Genomic DNA, 14,834 nt, shown 5'->3' on the forward strand with positions numbered 1-14,834 from the left:
TGCCTTCACGGTTTTGGCTTGCCATGGTCTCCAGGTGCCAGCTCAAGTGCCAATTCTCTCTGCTAATCAGAAAGTTCAAAAGGGCTTCAGGGGAGAAAGATACTTCAAACTACCATGCAGAGAAGTGACATTAGCCCTGACCCTGGTGAGGGTCCCAAACGAGGCACAGGGGTGGTCTGCCCGCAGCCAGGATTGGCAGGTATTGCTACAGACACCAAGCACTCATGAATGCATGAAGGCCTCCTCCTGCCCACTCCAACCCTGATCATATATGGGTCATTTATTGGGTGCAACCATGAACCAGATGCTGCGCTGAGCTCTTTACAAATACCTACATCATGAAAGGACAGAAGAGGTGGGTATTACTAACTTCATTTTACAAAGGAGGAGACTATGGCCAAAAGGTTAAACAATTTTTTCTGTTCAAGGTCAAATGACTACTATGAGGGAAGTTGGGACAGGATCTGATAACAAAGTCCGTGGCTTTCACATACCCTCTGACAATCAAGTACTGTCTAAGGTATAACAAGGAACTCTTCAGTCACTAACATTTTAGTGTAAATTAACATGTCTTAGTCCTCTGGGTCACTGGCTGGGAACAAGGCACTAGAGGAAGAGTTCTTGGAGATGGGAACACTCATGTATCTGTGATGTAGGGGGGCATGTTAATGCTCTGAATGGCCCCCTCCAAGCCTAGAGTAGACACAGCCCATGAGGACAAAGAGAAAGGGAGAGGTGCTTCCCCAAGGACTGTATATGCGTTGAGTGACCATGAAAGGGGAAAATGAGTGTCAGACAGCCCGGACAACACATGTTTTTCTACCCCTGTCATCTTCCCTTGCCCCCTGCCCAGTAAGTTTGTCGTTGTGGTTGAGACAGGGTCTTACTTTGGTGCCCAGGCTGGAGTGCAGTGGCACAATCTCAGCTCACTGCAGCCTCAACCTGCCAGGTTCAAGTGATCCACCTCAGCCACTCAAGTAGCTGGGACTACAGGTGCACACCACCACATCTGACTAATGTTTGTATTTTCTATAGAGACAAGGTTTTGCCATGTTGCGCAGGCTGAGCTCAAACTCCTGGACTCAAGCAATCCTCCTGCCTCAGCCTCCCAAAGTGCTGGCGCTGCAGAAGCGAGCCAACGCACCTGGTCTCCAGTAAGTTTTAGAGATGTCCTTTGCAAAGCTTCCCAGGCAAGAGTCCTTGGTCTGCCTCTTGCTCGTGTCCTCAGAGGCTCCTTGAGGGTCTCCTGACAAGACCGTCATGAATGATCTATACACTGCTCTCTGTGGGTCACCTTCGAGAGTGTGAAGAGCAATGACCTAGTTTGGAGCACATCCTTCCCCAAGAGTGCTCCTTCACATAAAGTAATGAAAATTGATGTGATTGAATTATGTTTATAGATGCCTTTGGTCTTGATGCATCCCAGAATGCCTTATAAACTGTCAGTCAAATCTCCAGCAATCAACTCTTGCATCTTTGGGAAGAAGGCAGGAGCTGTTTAACTATACAGGATGGCCATGCTGTGTGTGTAGACAGAGAAACGTCCCCTCCGCATGGTCACTGCCAGGCATACAATTGAACATTTGCTCACTTGATGGCCCTGGAATGGCAGAAAACCCAGAGGCCTGGGAGTTAGGGGACCTCAGACTTGGTGCTACTTTGAACCAGAGCTTGCCACACACAAATGTCTGGCTCAGCTTCCACTTGAGTCTGTGCAGTTACACACAGATGCAGATGGTTTTGTCACACTGATTTTAAGCGAGAGACCCATCACCAGCCCTCACTATCTGTAATGTACTTATGTATTCATGGTTTAATAAATCTTCCAGTTATCACAAAAATATTACATTACATTTATGTGTTAAAGATCTTAATTTGTAAAAAGTAAATATTTAACATGTACCATAATTTCTAGGCTGGGTGCAATGGCTCACACCTGTAACTCCAGCAGTTTGAGAGGCTGAGGCAGGTGGATCAGTTGAGGTCAGGAGTTTGAGACCAGCCTGGCCAACATGGTGAAACTCCATCTCTACTAAAAATACAAAAATTAGCTGGGCATGGTGGTGCGTGCCTGTAGTCCCAGCTACTCCAGAGGCTGAGGCAGGAGAATCGCTTGAACTTGGGAGATGGAGGTTGCAGGAAGCCGAGATCATGCCACTGTGCTCCAGCCTGGGCGACAGAGTGAGACTCTGTCTCCAAAGCATAAATAAATACAAATAAAAAATAAAATACACCATTATTTCTAAACCTTGTCTTGCTACTTCATTGTCTTTTGGCTATATGCAAAGTTTTAAAACCTATGAGTGTCTTTTAGAGGGCTTAAATGGGAGACATAACCTCTGAGCCTCTAGTCTGTTACCGCCAATAGTTATGATCCTTCCTTACCAATTTCTTAGAGGCTGCTGTGTGGAGAAGTTGTAGCACTGACTTAGGAGGTGCTTTGTGGGGTATAAAGTGCTCTGCCTCAGCATGGAGCTCTGGTTACCCTCACTGAGCCATTGGTCGTGGGTCTCTGGGCCTGTCCTCATCTGCACAGCCAGGAGATCAGAGTGAGGAGATATTTGCAGGGACCATAGCATGGTTCTTGGGCATGTGGCATGCTTAGTGAATGCTCATTGCTATGGCTCAATTTCCCTCCTGCATTGACATAGATGCATCCAGATTCTTCCAACCAATCCCAAGTAGTGAAGATCGGCAGTGCAATGTGATTGGGCAAAGACAAGAGAGCCTCCTATCCCCTGGATTTCCCAGCAGGCTGTGTGGCTGCTGCGTCCCTGGTGCACTCTCTCTCCAGCTCACTAGGAGCTGCTCTCTGCTGAGCATGGGGGATCAAATGAGATCATCGCCCAGGTTGTCATGGGTGCAGATTTTTAATATTCTGGTTTATTTACACATGTGAATATCAGACGTTAGCTGCGGCCACCATGCTCTGAAAGAGGTGAAAGGTCATGTGTGAGTAAGAATTGATCAATACCTGAACCAATCACCTCCTGCCTGCCTTTGCCACCACCTTTCCCCTTGTGGGGGATTCTCAGTTGTCTGCAGGGCCAACAAGAGGCCTGATAATGACAGGGCAGCAGAGATGCACCTGGCTGCAACCCCTTCAGAGCAGAAGGAAAATCATTGGCTTTTAAGTGAGTCCCTTCATTTTGCGGGCACACAGTCTTCAGTTGGGTTGAAAGTACGCTAGAAACATGTCAGCAACAGGGATGAAAAGATGAGGTTGGATTCACATGATGTCAAGCTTCTGGATAAAACCTTAGAATTCTGCCTAATAGATCCATTTGAGAATGACGTAATATTTATCAGCAGCCTGATGCCTGGCTACTTTCTCCTTGGTCTCCTGGGATATCTGACCTGGAGTTGGTATCTCTCGTGCTCAAGTGGAAAGTGAGATGTGGAAAGCTGGGTGAGTTTAGACTTGGTACCTAGCCAGTCCTGGTAATTTAGGAACCCAAACTCTACTCTTTGTGGAGCTATTAGCTCTCAGTATTATGGAAGAAGCTTTTCTATCCCAGACAAATGAGAAATGAACACTCCCTCCTAATGGTGGGTAATAACTCAACATCATTCTCTGAAGATGTACGGGCCAGCCCCCTGCCAGTCTCTCAGAGAAAACGGCTGACATGTGGATGTTTTATCCTCCGCCCTCCTTCCCTAGCACATGTTAATAAAAGTTCTATATAAAACAGAGTGATAAAGGAGATTAAGACTTTTATTTCTCACACATGCCAAACTCCATATTTTCATCTTGAATTACCCAGTTGGAGTATCTACACCTCCTGAATTAATTAACCTCATCACTGTGGACTCACTCATCCCTTTGTATCACCATAAACAAGACCTCTGCTTCCTAAATAGAACATTATCTATAGAAACAAATGCAGGGGCATTGACTAGTTGGAAAGGTGAATAGGTTTGTGCCAGTACAGCCACTTTCCTGACATTCTTTTCAACATTCACCCCCAGAGAAAATGACTCGCATTTCCCTGACAAACCAATCTGGATCTTGATGGTCTGAGACTAAGATCTTGGCATTTAGCTCAGCAATACCTTATCGGAATCGAAAATGTCTCTTTCTAAAAGACAGAGAAATTAACAGAAATTATTTCTGGCTCCATTAGCTGAGATGGAACACATTTGGCTTAGGGTCCAGCATAGTATGTGTTTGCGTTTGATTTGCAGGTCTTCCTTCTATTCTCTTTCTTTTGGACATCTCTAAGCCCTTATGGAAGGAGGCCTTCAAGGAAGGGAGGTGAGGTATGATGTTTGGGCCTGAAGCATATCAGAGTGAATTTCCACAGCTTGGAATTCTGATCGTCCATCTATGCTCAGGCTTGGGAAAGGACATTCACCCTGTAGAGATTTGCTACTTCCTAGCCATGTCTTGGGAAGGAAATGTGGTTACTGGGCGTTATTGGGGACAGAACTTAATTCCCCAGATCACCCTCCAGACAGTCCCAGAGGCACCACACTCTACATCATCTGGGCCAGACCCACTTCTCAGAGACGTTTCTCTAAGGGCAGACCACCTACCTCCCAAGACTGGCTTGGAAATGGGTTAGAAACGTTTTACCAACAGGCATGAAAATATTAGGCTGAAATCACATGACGTCAAGCCTCTGGATAAAACCCTAGAATTCTGCAAAATAGATGCATATGAGAGCAATGTGACATTTATCAGCAGCTACTTTTTTTTTTGGTCCCCTGGGATGTGGGGCAGTGGGAGCTGCCTGTCACCCATGGGTGACGTGTCTTATTTTGCATTACTAGGAAGATCAGTCACATATACAAGCTCACTTTTATTGAGCGTCTACTGTGCCCCAGGAATGCTGCAGGTGCTTTACAAAAGCATTTAAAAGTCCTATGAGGTTGATACTTTAGAAATTCCCATTTTTATAGAAGAGGCAACAGGCTCAGAGTAGCTGAGCAACTTTTCCCAGGTCTCAGAGCAACAAATGTCTATTGTAGAGGAATCGGCAGCTAGTCTCTGAAGCCCCAGGCCGTGGTGGGTGATATATTCTGACCAGCTAACCAGAGCCAAGCTGTACACCATGTCTCAGGTAACTGGGCTACTGGAGAAAGAGAAATCAGGTCATCGGAGCCACAGGTTTGAGTTATTTACGTGTGTGTTGATACTTAAAATGGAAATGGTGTTGACTGACTTGGGTATACCTGCTTCATGTTCCAACGCTGGATGTCATCCCTTATGCAAACTGCAATCTAAAAGTGCTTGGGAGAGTCTGGCAAACTGAAATCCAGCCCCACTGCAATGTGCTTGAGTCAGTTTACATGACTGTTCTTTTGTTTGGGCTGAAGATGGATGCTGGCAACTGAGAGAAGAGGATCCTGCAGGACAGAGGGGCGTCCCTCTTCCCCGCCCCATGCCCTGTGGCCAGGATGCTGCAGTTTGAAGCTCAAGGAACTGTTTCCATGAGGAGCACTGAGAAATACTTCAGCACAAATAGCTCTGGGCCAATCTCCACCATCTGACATGACTGTGACTCACAGAGAGCCTACTGGAGGGGACACATAGAGACACTGGAGAGGGTGTCAGGGGATGGGAGTCCTGGGTGATCAGATTGGGGTCAATGCCAGCCAACCTCCAGCTATTCCTCTTCTAAGCCACACTGCAGCCTTGAGCAGGGCGGACCTTGGCAACCTACATTGTACGCAGACTGGAAAAGACAAATGTGGCCTTTAAAATGACATGATGAGAGACTCAGGGAGCTGCCAGACAGGGGCCGGGAAAGGAAGAAGAGTATAGCATAGTGACCTAGAGCAGAGACTCCAGTGCCAGACGGCCGGGACTGGAATCCGACTTCCGCCATTTATTGGGTAACCTTGGGCAAATGATGCAACCTGTCTGTTCCTCTGTTTGCTGGACACACAGCCAATGCTTTGCCCAGCAGGGGAGTGGTGGGAATGAAATGTGTTTATCTGGGCTAAGCCCTTAGAGCAATACATGACTCAACATGAGTCCCGTGTGTGCCGGCCACAATTATTGTTACTTTTATTATTTAAAAAAGAAGTCCTAATTGGAGAGATTGTGGACAATGTGCCAAGCTCACACCTGCACATACTTCCACAGCCAAAGCGAACACTTCTCAGATCTAATTAAGTAAATGTAACCTTAACTGGTTAAACGAATACCATGTCCATGAGCCCAGCTAACTGGGTGGTCATCCTGACTGATTTTGTCACCGTCAGACACAGACTTAAAATATCTGTAACTAAATCAGTAGAGATGGTAGAGCAAATAATAGCTTCATAAAATAATGACTTATCTGAAAATAGTTTAATAGCTGAAGAATCTTTTGCTTTGTACATTTGTTCCAAAGGGTAATTATTTTTGAGTTTTAAAAGTCTAGCCATCTGGTCTGCCATTGGTTTATACATATATAACATTTTTCTTTTGTTTACAAATGAAAGTTGTTTTCAGTCTGATTGATGTCACCTTTTACGTACTTCTTTCATGTAAGATTCTTTTCCCCAAATCACTGAGTCCCCCTCTTCTCTGCTAAGAGTGGCGGCTAAGGAGTTATCAGAAAGACAACTGGAGACTTTAAAGAATTTCTTCGATCTCCACTCTGCTCCTCACCCTAGCTCCAGACTTCCAGCCATGAAAGAGGAAGTGAATGAAGGTAAGAAGGGGTGTGGACAGGAGGAATGAACACTCTAAATTCCTGGGAATTTTCTTCTGCATGGCTTCCTGAGGCCAGGCTGGCAAAGCAGAAAGCACAAATGTCTGAATATCTCCTCTTTGTAAACGAATGTGTTCAGCTAAGTCTTCATAATTAAAAATGGTTCTGAATCATTATAAAGTAAGTGCTAAAAGGTCCACACGAAATGGGCAAAGGAAATGATGCTTTATTTAGCCACTGCCCAAGTGATGGTGTGAATTCTTAAGCTGGAAATAAAGTGTGTTTCCTTCGTTAGCAAGCAGCTGTCCGTGTGTGTGCGCGTAACCCACTGGTCCGAGGAAGGCTGGAGCCGGGAGAGGGCAGGGGACCAGCCAGCAGGCCGCAGGATGCTCTCTCGAGCCGATGGCCTGTGAGTTGTGTCCTGGAAATCCCACGCCCAGCTTCCCCCTCTTCCCTGACAAGTCCTCTTGTTAATTGCAGCTGGCGAGTGGGCCGCTTGGGCACCCCTGGCTCCCCAAAGGCCTCTCCAAATTGCCTTGTTTCTAGGTCCTTTTTCCTCTCAATATTTTTCTCGAAGCGTGTGCTGGAGCCTTTGTCAGATGGTGATGGATAGAGGCGGTGGAAGTGGGAGAACAGCGCCCCGTTCTTAGGTCTTAATATCTCTCTTCCTTTCTTGGTGGCAAAGAGGCTGCAGGGTATTGAGAATATCCTAGACCCCACTCCCTGTGAGGCCTCGGGCATGTTTATCATGGTGCCAATAAAACCGGTGCGATTTATGGCTCTGCTTTTTAATTCATTCAATTCTCTGTTCATTGGGAGGTTAATGTTGTTGATCTATTTTCTCTTGAAACAAATAAAAACAATATGTGCTGACACTGGCTTGGACTTTTGACATGGACCAGAGAGGTCAGCATTTAATTTTATATTTATAGACTACACGGACAATATTATCTGTATTAAAAACCGCTCACTCAATCCTTGTCATTTTACAACGTGGGTCAGAGGCTCCCGTCTCAAGGCTGGGGTTTCTCCAGCAGCTTCTTCTTTTCTTTTTTCTTTCTCTTCTCCACCTCTTTCCACATTTTCCTCTCTATTTCTATTTTATCTTCCATGGCTGCATGTCTTTTCCTTCCTTCCTTCCTTCCTTCCTTCCTTCCCTCCCTCTCTCCTTCCCTCCCTTTTTTCCTTCCTCTCTCTCTCCCTCCCTCCCTCCCTCCCTTCCTTCCTTCCTTCCTTGTTGCTGTCATTGTGAGATAGACTCATCCATGTTCCTGCTCTCTCTCTGCTCTCTTTTTACATCTCCCTCTTTTCTCTCCCTCTTTTTTCTCTCTTTTCCCCCTCTTCTCTCTCCTCTTCCTCACTTCTCTCTCCTCTTGCTCTTTCTCTCTCTCTTTTCCTCTCTTCTCTCTCTCTTTTCCCTCGTTTCCTTTCTCTCCTCTCTTTTTTCTCTCCTCTTCCTCTCCCTTTCTCTCTCTTTTCTTCTCTTGCTTGTCTAGCTTTTTCTCTCTTCTCTTCACCTCTCCTCTCCCTCTTTCTCTCTTTTTTTCTCTTTCTCCTCTCTCTCATTTCCCCCTCCTCACTCTCCTGTCCCTTTCTCTCTCTTTTCTTCTCTCTCCTCTCCCTCTTTCTCTCTCTCTTTTTTTTTCTCTCTCTCCTCTCTCTCCTCTCCCTCTCTTCTCTCTCTCTCTCCCCTCCCTCTCTTTCCTTTTCTTCCACGGTCAGCCTCTCTCCCCCTCATTCCTCTCTCTCCCTGGTTCTATCTCTTTTTCTCTTTTAACCCCTTTCCCTCCCTGGGAGCACTGTCACCTGTGCCAAAAGTGACACTATTTTGACTTTGATGCTTGGAAAGCAGCCTGACTTTCCCTATGTAGTTGATGCTTTGGGTTCGAAGAGGAGGCAGGAAAAGCATTTTAAGAGGGAGCAATTTTGAGTTTTGACAATGAGAAAACCGCCTTTCTTTGAGACAGCCTTGGGGTGATTTTTGAGTTTCTACTCTTCCTTCTTAAAACCCCGCACCTGACCTCCCACAAGCAGTGGCAGTGGTGGTGACTATGGTGACGTGATTATAATCAGCAGAAGCGTCTCTTTCTGGAGCTTCTGTCTGCTGAGTTATCCAGGAGAAATCACCAGCAGTGATGGGCCACGTTGCTGAACACTGGATCTAAACAATGAAAATGGTTTAAAAAAGAAAACAAGGCAGCCAGAAAGCAGTTGTGGAAGGAATCCTGGCCCTGTTGTCCACTAGTTCTCTTGCTGGAACCAATTTGATAAGCTTGTGTAAGCTATCTCCTGCCTCTCTGAATGAGGGTAGCAGCAGGTACATTTCAGGGCTGGGAAATAGAGGTCGTGCACAGCCAATATGTCTGTTACACATTGGCAGGTGTGTGGTGAATGGAAGCAAATGACGATCTACGTGGTTATCTGGTTATTTTCGGGGGGTAGGCGGAAACACCATTTTAATCCAACAACTGTATTAATAAAGTGGTTGTTTAAAAAATAACCTATCTGTGAAGATGCAATGACTGTGTAATTCACTGGCAATGCGGTCATCAGGATCATGAATCTGTCACCTCTCAGTGAGGTGAGTCACTCTCTCTCTGAGGCCTTGTCTGTGTATGGGGGGCAGAGATATCCCCAAGCCTCCCATGGTACCATTTTCTTGACTGCTGGCTGTAGTCTGTAAGCTCTGTGGTGTAGGGTGGGAGTATCGTCTTCTGAATGGGCTTTTCCTGATGATGTCCCTGCTGGGTCGGTGACCAGTGCTGTGACCGAGGTCTTTACTGATTGGAATCAGGCCGCCTCTGCCTGTGGATACCCCTCCCATAGCTTCTGTGTCCTCACCTGTGAAATCGGGGTAATGATGCTATTCCATCCAGAGATGACAGGAGGATTAATTAGATGCTATATTTAAAAGACTTCAGATCCTTGGAGGAAAGTGCAGTGTAACTGATATCTAAGAAGATAAAATATTTAAGCCATAGCCTCCAGGGGCCGTTAATCTTATTGTATTTTCAGCATTTTAGAAATTTTGTATGAAAACATTCTTTAAGAAAGCTTCTCTGCCCAGATAGCTGAAGAAGAAACACTTCCTAAGAGAGTGCAATAGCTTGGTATTATTCTTTCAAGATCTGCCTTCCTTTCCTGGTTGGCCCTATGCTTACCAAGATGGCCGAAATGAACAGCTGTTCTGAATTCACTGGCTCAGTAGAGCGGCCTACAGGGAGGAGGCATGGAAGAAAGATGCCAGAGGTTCCAAGCATCAGAGCACCCAGGCAGGTCCTGGACAGACAAAGAGACTTTTACCCAAGCAAATATCAAAAGAAAATCTAATTTTAAGCAACGTCATTTCCTCAACAAAGATTGTAGAGACATGGTGTTTTTCGAACGGGATGAAATTTAACTGAGATCAACTGTCTTGCTCTCAATGGTGAGATGGAGGCTTTAAGAGGTGAAGTGATTTTATCAAAGGCTTTTTGGGGAAATGGGGACCAGTACTCAGGCTTCCCAATTGCAATGAAGCTAAAGGAACTTAAATTCCACGGGTCCCATTTGCATGCGCCCCTTCCCAGTCCCTGTGCCTGTTTTTGTATTTTTAATATTGTATTATTTCTCTTAAAATTGGACACGTTTCAGGCCCCTCCATACCTGGATCTATCCCGCCCATAAGTCATTCTTGAACTGGAATGATTTTCACTTTTAGATTCGTAGTGTTCTACTTACATTTTTTCTGGTTACATGCAACAGAAGCCCAGCTCAAACTGGCCTGAACAGAGAAGAGAAATTACCAATTCAAGTAACTGAAAAGTGTTTGGGTACAGATGGCTTCAACAATGCCGTGAGGACCCCATCTCTTTCCATCTCTCAGCTCTGTAGTCTTCCACACTGCTTTCTTTCTCAGGCAAGTTCTCTCCAGCCTGTGGCAGATTGCCACCAGCCGATCCCAGCTTCAGCCTTCCAGTTTAGTGATCTCCCAGGAAACAGTGCTTCTTCCCAAGCCATTCTAGCCAAGTTCCAGGGGCAGACCCTCCGTGGATAATCCTGAAGGTTCTAGGGTGACAAAATGGGCTGGTTGGCTAAGTCACATCTCCCCTTCTAGATCTAAAGTAGAGAGTCAACTTTACTCAAATCATCTAGACTGAGAGTTGAGAAGGGCTAGTCTCCCAAAAGGAAATCAGTGTGATCTTACTAGAATTAAGGATAATAGATGCTGGGCTAGCTGGGTTCAAAGATGTCTTGTACCCATGGTTGTGTGTATGTGTTTGTCTTTGTCTCTTAGAAATACTCATTTGCAAATATGTCTCAGATCCTATTTTCTGTTCTGATAAGTGAGATGCTGTGAGCTGTGGCCTGCCAAAATGAATAACCAAGAATTAGGCAGAACCATGCACTTTTTGGTGGATGCCAGCATGGACTGAAGACTAAGCACTGAACCCTTCCTTCTTCTGTCAGTCACTTAGCTGTGCATAACAAATTTCTGAAACTTACACCAATCATGGGCAGGAACGGCAAACTATCTGATATTAATTTGTCACACAGCAGAATGAAGACTGAAGACTCAAAGCAAGCATTAAGTTTTTGCAGAAAAATGAAGAAGGTTGCATTCTTGCTCACTGAGTTTGTGGATTGAGGTTCTTTCTCTCTCTGTCTCTCTCTCTCTCTCTCTCCCCCTGCCTCCCTCTAAATGTTCTTTACAGCTTACATCACCCACAGTGAGCTTCCTGTACTTGGGGTGGTTCAAGAGGCACTGGGATTATTTGCCTCTTCCTTAAATCAGGACAATAGGAAGGATAAACTCCAGCTCTCGGAACTAAACCTCTGTCCTCCCTTCTCTTAAGCCAGTCTCCAGGTTCCATGAGATTCTGAGCACCTTGAGGGAACAGGGGACCAGGTTGCAATGCACTGGGTATATTCAGTATAATTGCACCATTGGTTTCCTGAGTGTGACATATCTTGCCTGATTACACTGCATGTCCAAGGAAGTAAGAGTGTGATGGGGAAGGCTCCTGTCTGGTGACCTTTATTTTGGCAGAAAGCTAATAGACATTCCGCTCTGCGGAGAAGATGCTCTCCCAGGGAATTTGCACACTAATAGAGACTTTGTCTCCATCATTGTGTTTAATTGAAAGAAGAGTTACATCAAATTTTTACCTAATAATTTCTAACACATTCTTACATAATTAAAGGAAAGCGATGCGAGTCAATCTTCAGTGATTTGCAAGTAGAGCTGTTCCCCTCCCCAACTCCCTCTTGGGTTTGGAGTTGTGGGTAATTGCATGCTTGTAAGCAGAAAGGGGACATAAGGGGTTGTTGGGGGTGGGTGGTGAGGGCTTACACTTTCTCCCTGGTGGAGGGAAGGGTGCAGGGAAGTCTCCCTGGGCTGGTTCTGAGCTTGCTAGAACCTGGCTCATCCACAGCCATCAGTGGACAGAGTTGGTTGAGTGGCCAAGAGATCTGAAGCTTCTCCTGGCACCTTCTCCTCCAACCATCATTACCTCGTGCAGGTTTTCCCCACACGACTCCGTATGTGGAGAGAACAAGATGAAGGACACGAAATACCAGGAGGAAGATGCCTCCTGTATTAGTCTATTCTTGCATTGTTACAAAGAAATACCCAACACTGTGTAATTTATAAGAAAAGAGGTTTAATAGGCTCATGGTCCTGCAGTCTGTACAGGAAGCATGACAGCACCCATCAAGGGGCCTCAGGGAGCTTACAGTCATGGCAGAAGGCAAAGGGGAGAGAGGCATTTCACACAGTGGGAGCCAGAGGAAGAAAGGGGTTGGGGGTGTTACATGCTTTTAAACAACCAGATCGACTAGGTGCATTGGATTACACCTATAATTCCAGCACTTTGGGAGGCCGAGGCAGGCAGATCATGAAGTCTAGAGTTCGAGACCAGCATGGCCAATATGGTGAAACCCCGTCTCTACTAAAAAAATATACAAAAGTTAGCCAGGCTTGGTGGAGCGTGCCTGTAGGCCCAGCTACTCGGGAGGCTGAGGCTGCAGTGAGCCAAGATCGCGCCACTGCACTCCAGCCTGGGCGATAGAGTGAGACCTCATCTCAAAAATAAAATAAAATAATATCAACCAGCTCTTGGGTTAACTTACTATGCAGTACCAGGTGGGGGTGGTGCTAAGCCATTCATAAGAAACTGCCCCATGAGCCACTCACCGCCCACCAGGCCCCAGCTCCAACACCGAGTATTACAATTCTACATGAGATTTGGGTTAGGAGGCAGATCCAAACCATATCACCTTCCATCAAGGAGTAGGAGGGGATAGCAAGAGAACTGGAGTCACCCAATGCGGTCTCTAAGTTGGAGCTCAAATGCACCCAGGGGGAGGTATCAGGCTGACTCAGAATTTAGTATTTTTGAAATGGAATACCTGTGGGCAAGTGTGTTTTCCAGTTTTCCATAGGAGACACCATTCGGAAAGGACTTCTCCAACAGCCTGATTCACATGCCTGTGGGACCACTTTGGCTCTTTGGCCTGAACAAGTCCTTTGTCTGAACAGAATTCCATCCTTCATACCAAGTGAGACCTGGGAGGGATCATAGACCCTGAACAACACCAGGTGTATGTTCATGGTCTTCCTAAGGAAAGGATGACAAACATCACCCCTTTCTTGACCTGTTATAACCGCTTCTAGTCAGCATCTCTTTGTTCTAGTGTCTTCCTCAAGACATATCACTGCAAGTTAATTTTCCTAAAGTCAGCTCTGAGCACATTCCCCTCCCTATGTCCCAAACTAATGTGCCCCAAACCCTTCCAAGATGCACCATTGCCTGTAGAAAAAGAGCTAGATCCTTCTACCTGACATTTAGGGTTCTTCACTCCTGATCCTCAAACATCTTTCCAAGCTTAACACTCATCCATCTCCCACCAGGACTCTAGCCCCTCTCAGCCTCTGTGCCCACAGAAAGTGCAGAAAGCAGTCAGTAACTCCTTTTCTCTACTCTGGGACTTTGGGAAACACGGGTGGGAATCTATAAGACCCCTCGGCACTTTTACACTCTTATCAAGTGCGTGAAAACCACTCCAAGAGTCTGCAAGAGCCCTGAGGAAAGTTCACAGGTCCAAGTGCCCATTTGCAACCAACCAGCATCCCCTTTCTGCAATGGCAACACTCTGCACTTTACCCAGAGACACTGAGGCTCTCTGTTCTTTCTTCCCTGAGTGCTGAGACTGGTTCAGGGCCCACCCTCCAAGGCAGGAATGGTTCTCAGCCCTGATTGCGCACCCTAGAACAATCATAGCAGAATTCCTGGGGGTGGGACTCATGCATCGCATCAGTAGTTTTAAAGCTCCCCAGGTGAGCCCGTGTGCAGTACAGATTGTGAACAACTGGTCAGAGTTCACGGTTCTCGGCCAGAGCCCTTGGCGTGTGCCAGGGAGCCTTTAAAACACATGAATATCCATCCTCTCTCCAAACTAATAAAATTGGAATCTCCCAGTGTGACTCTTGGCCATGAATATTTTTTTCAAAGCTCCCCAGGTGGGTCTAACCACTGATCTATAGCAGTGTTCAGGAGGTGCTTTAAAGTGGAACTCCAGGAGGACAAGGGACATTTTAGTAGAAGGTGACCTATCACGTACAGTGGCAAATAGACAACACAGTTCACGGTCCCAAGGAGTTAACACCAGATGGAACAGTCCCTGGGCCTGGTGCAGAAGAGATTAGTGAACAATTCCACCTCCCCTCCCCTAAAGAAGCAGAGAGCCAACCTCTCCTCGGCTAATCATATTGGCACTTTTGTTACAGTTTGCAGACGCCCAGAGCTACAATTGAACCTCCTCAGCTGTGTGATTTGGGGGGCCTGGTGGACACTCCTGGCAGGTGGCAATATTCTGCAGCTAGTCATTTGTGCCTCTCTTTGCTTCTCTTGTGTGCAAGCTGCTGCATCTCTTTCTGTGCCCGCCAGAACATTCTCCTCTTCGTTGCATGCAGGGTATATACAGGGGCAGGATATTGAAGCAAGTGGGGAAGATGGGTCAAGCTGCCCTGGCTTTTGACTGGAATATCAATGCCTCCCTTGAATCTAAGAGGAAATGCTCCCAGCTCTGTCCCCACACTGGACAGCATCATGGTTTCCATGGTTACCTACTTAATATTTTACTGCTCGGTTTAACCATTTAGTCATTGTGCACTCACGGCTTGGGGGGGGGGGGCGGTCTGGGTAAGCC

Source organism: Mandrillus leucophaeus, unplaced genomic scaffold (genome assembly GCF_000951045.1).
Source record: "Mandrillus leucophaeus isolate KB7577 unplaced genomic scaffold, Mleu.le_1.0 Scaffold48, whole genome shotgun sequence".
Classification (NCBI taxonomy): Eukaryota; Metazoa; Chordata; class Mammalia; order Primates; family Cercopithecidae; genus Mandrillus; species Mandrillus leucophaeus.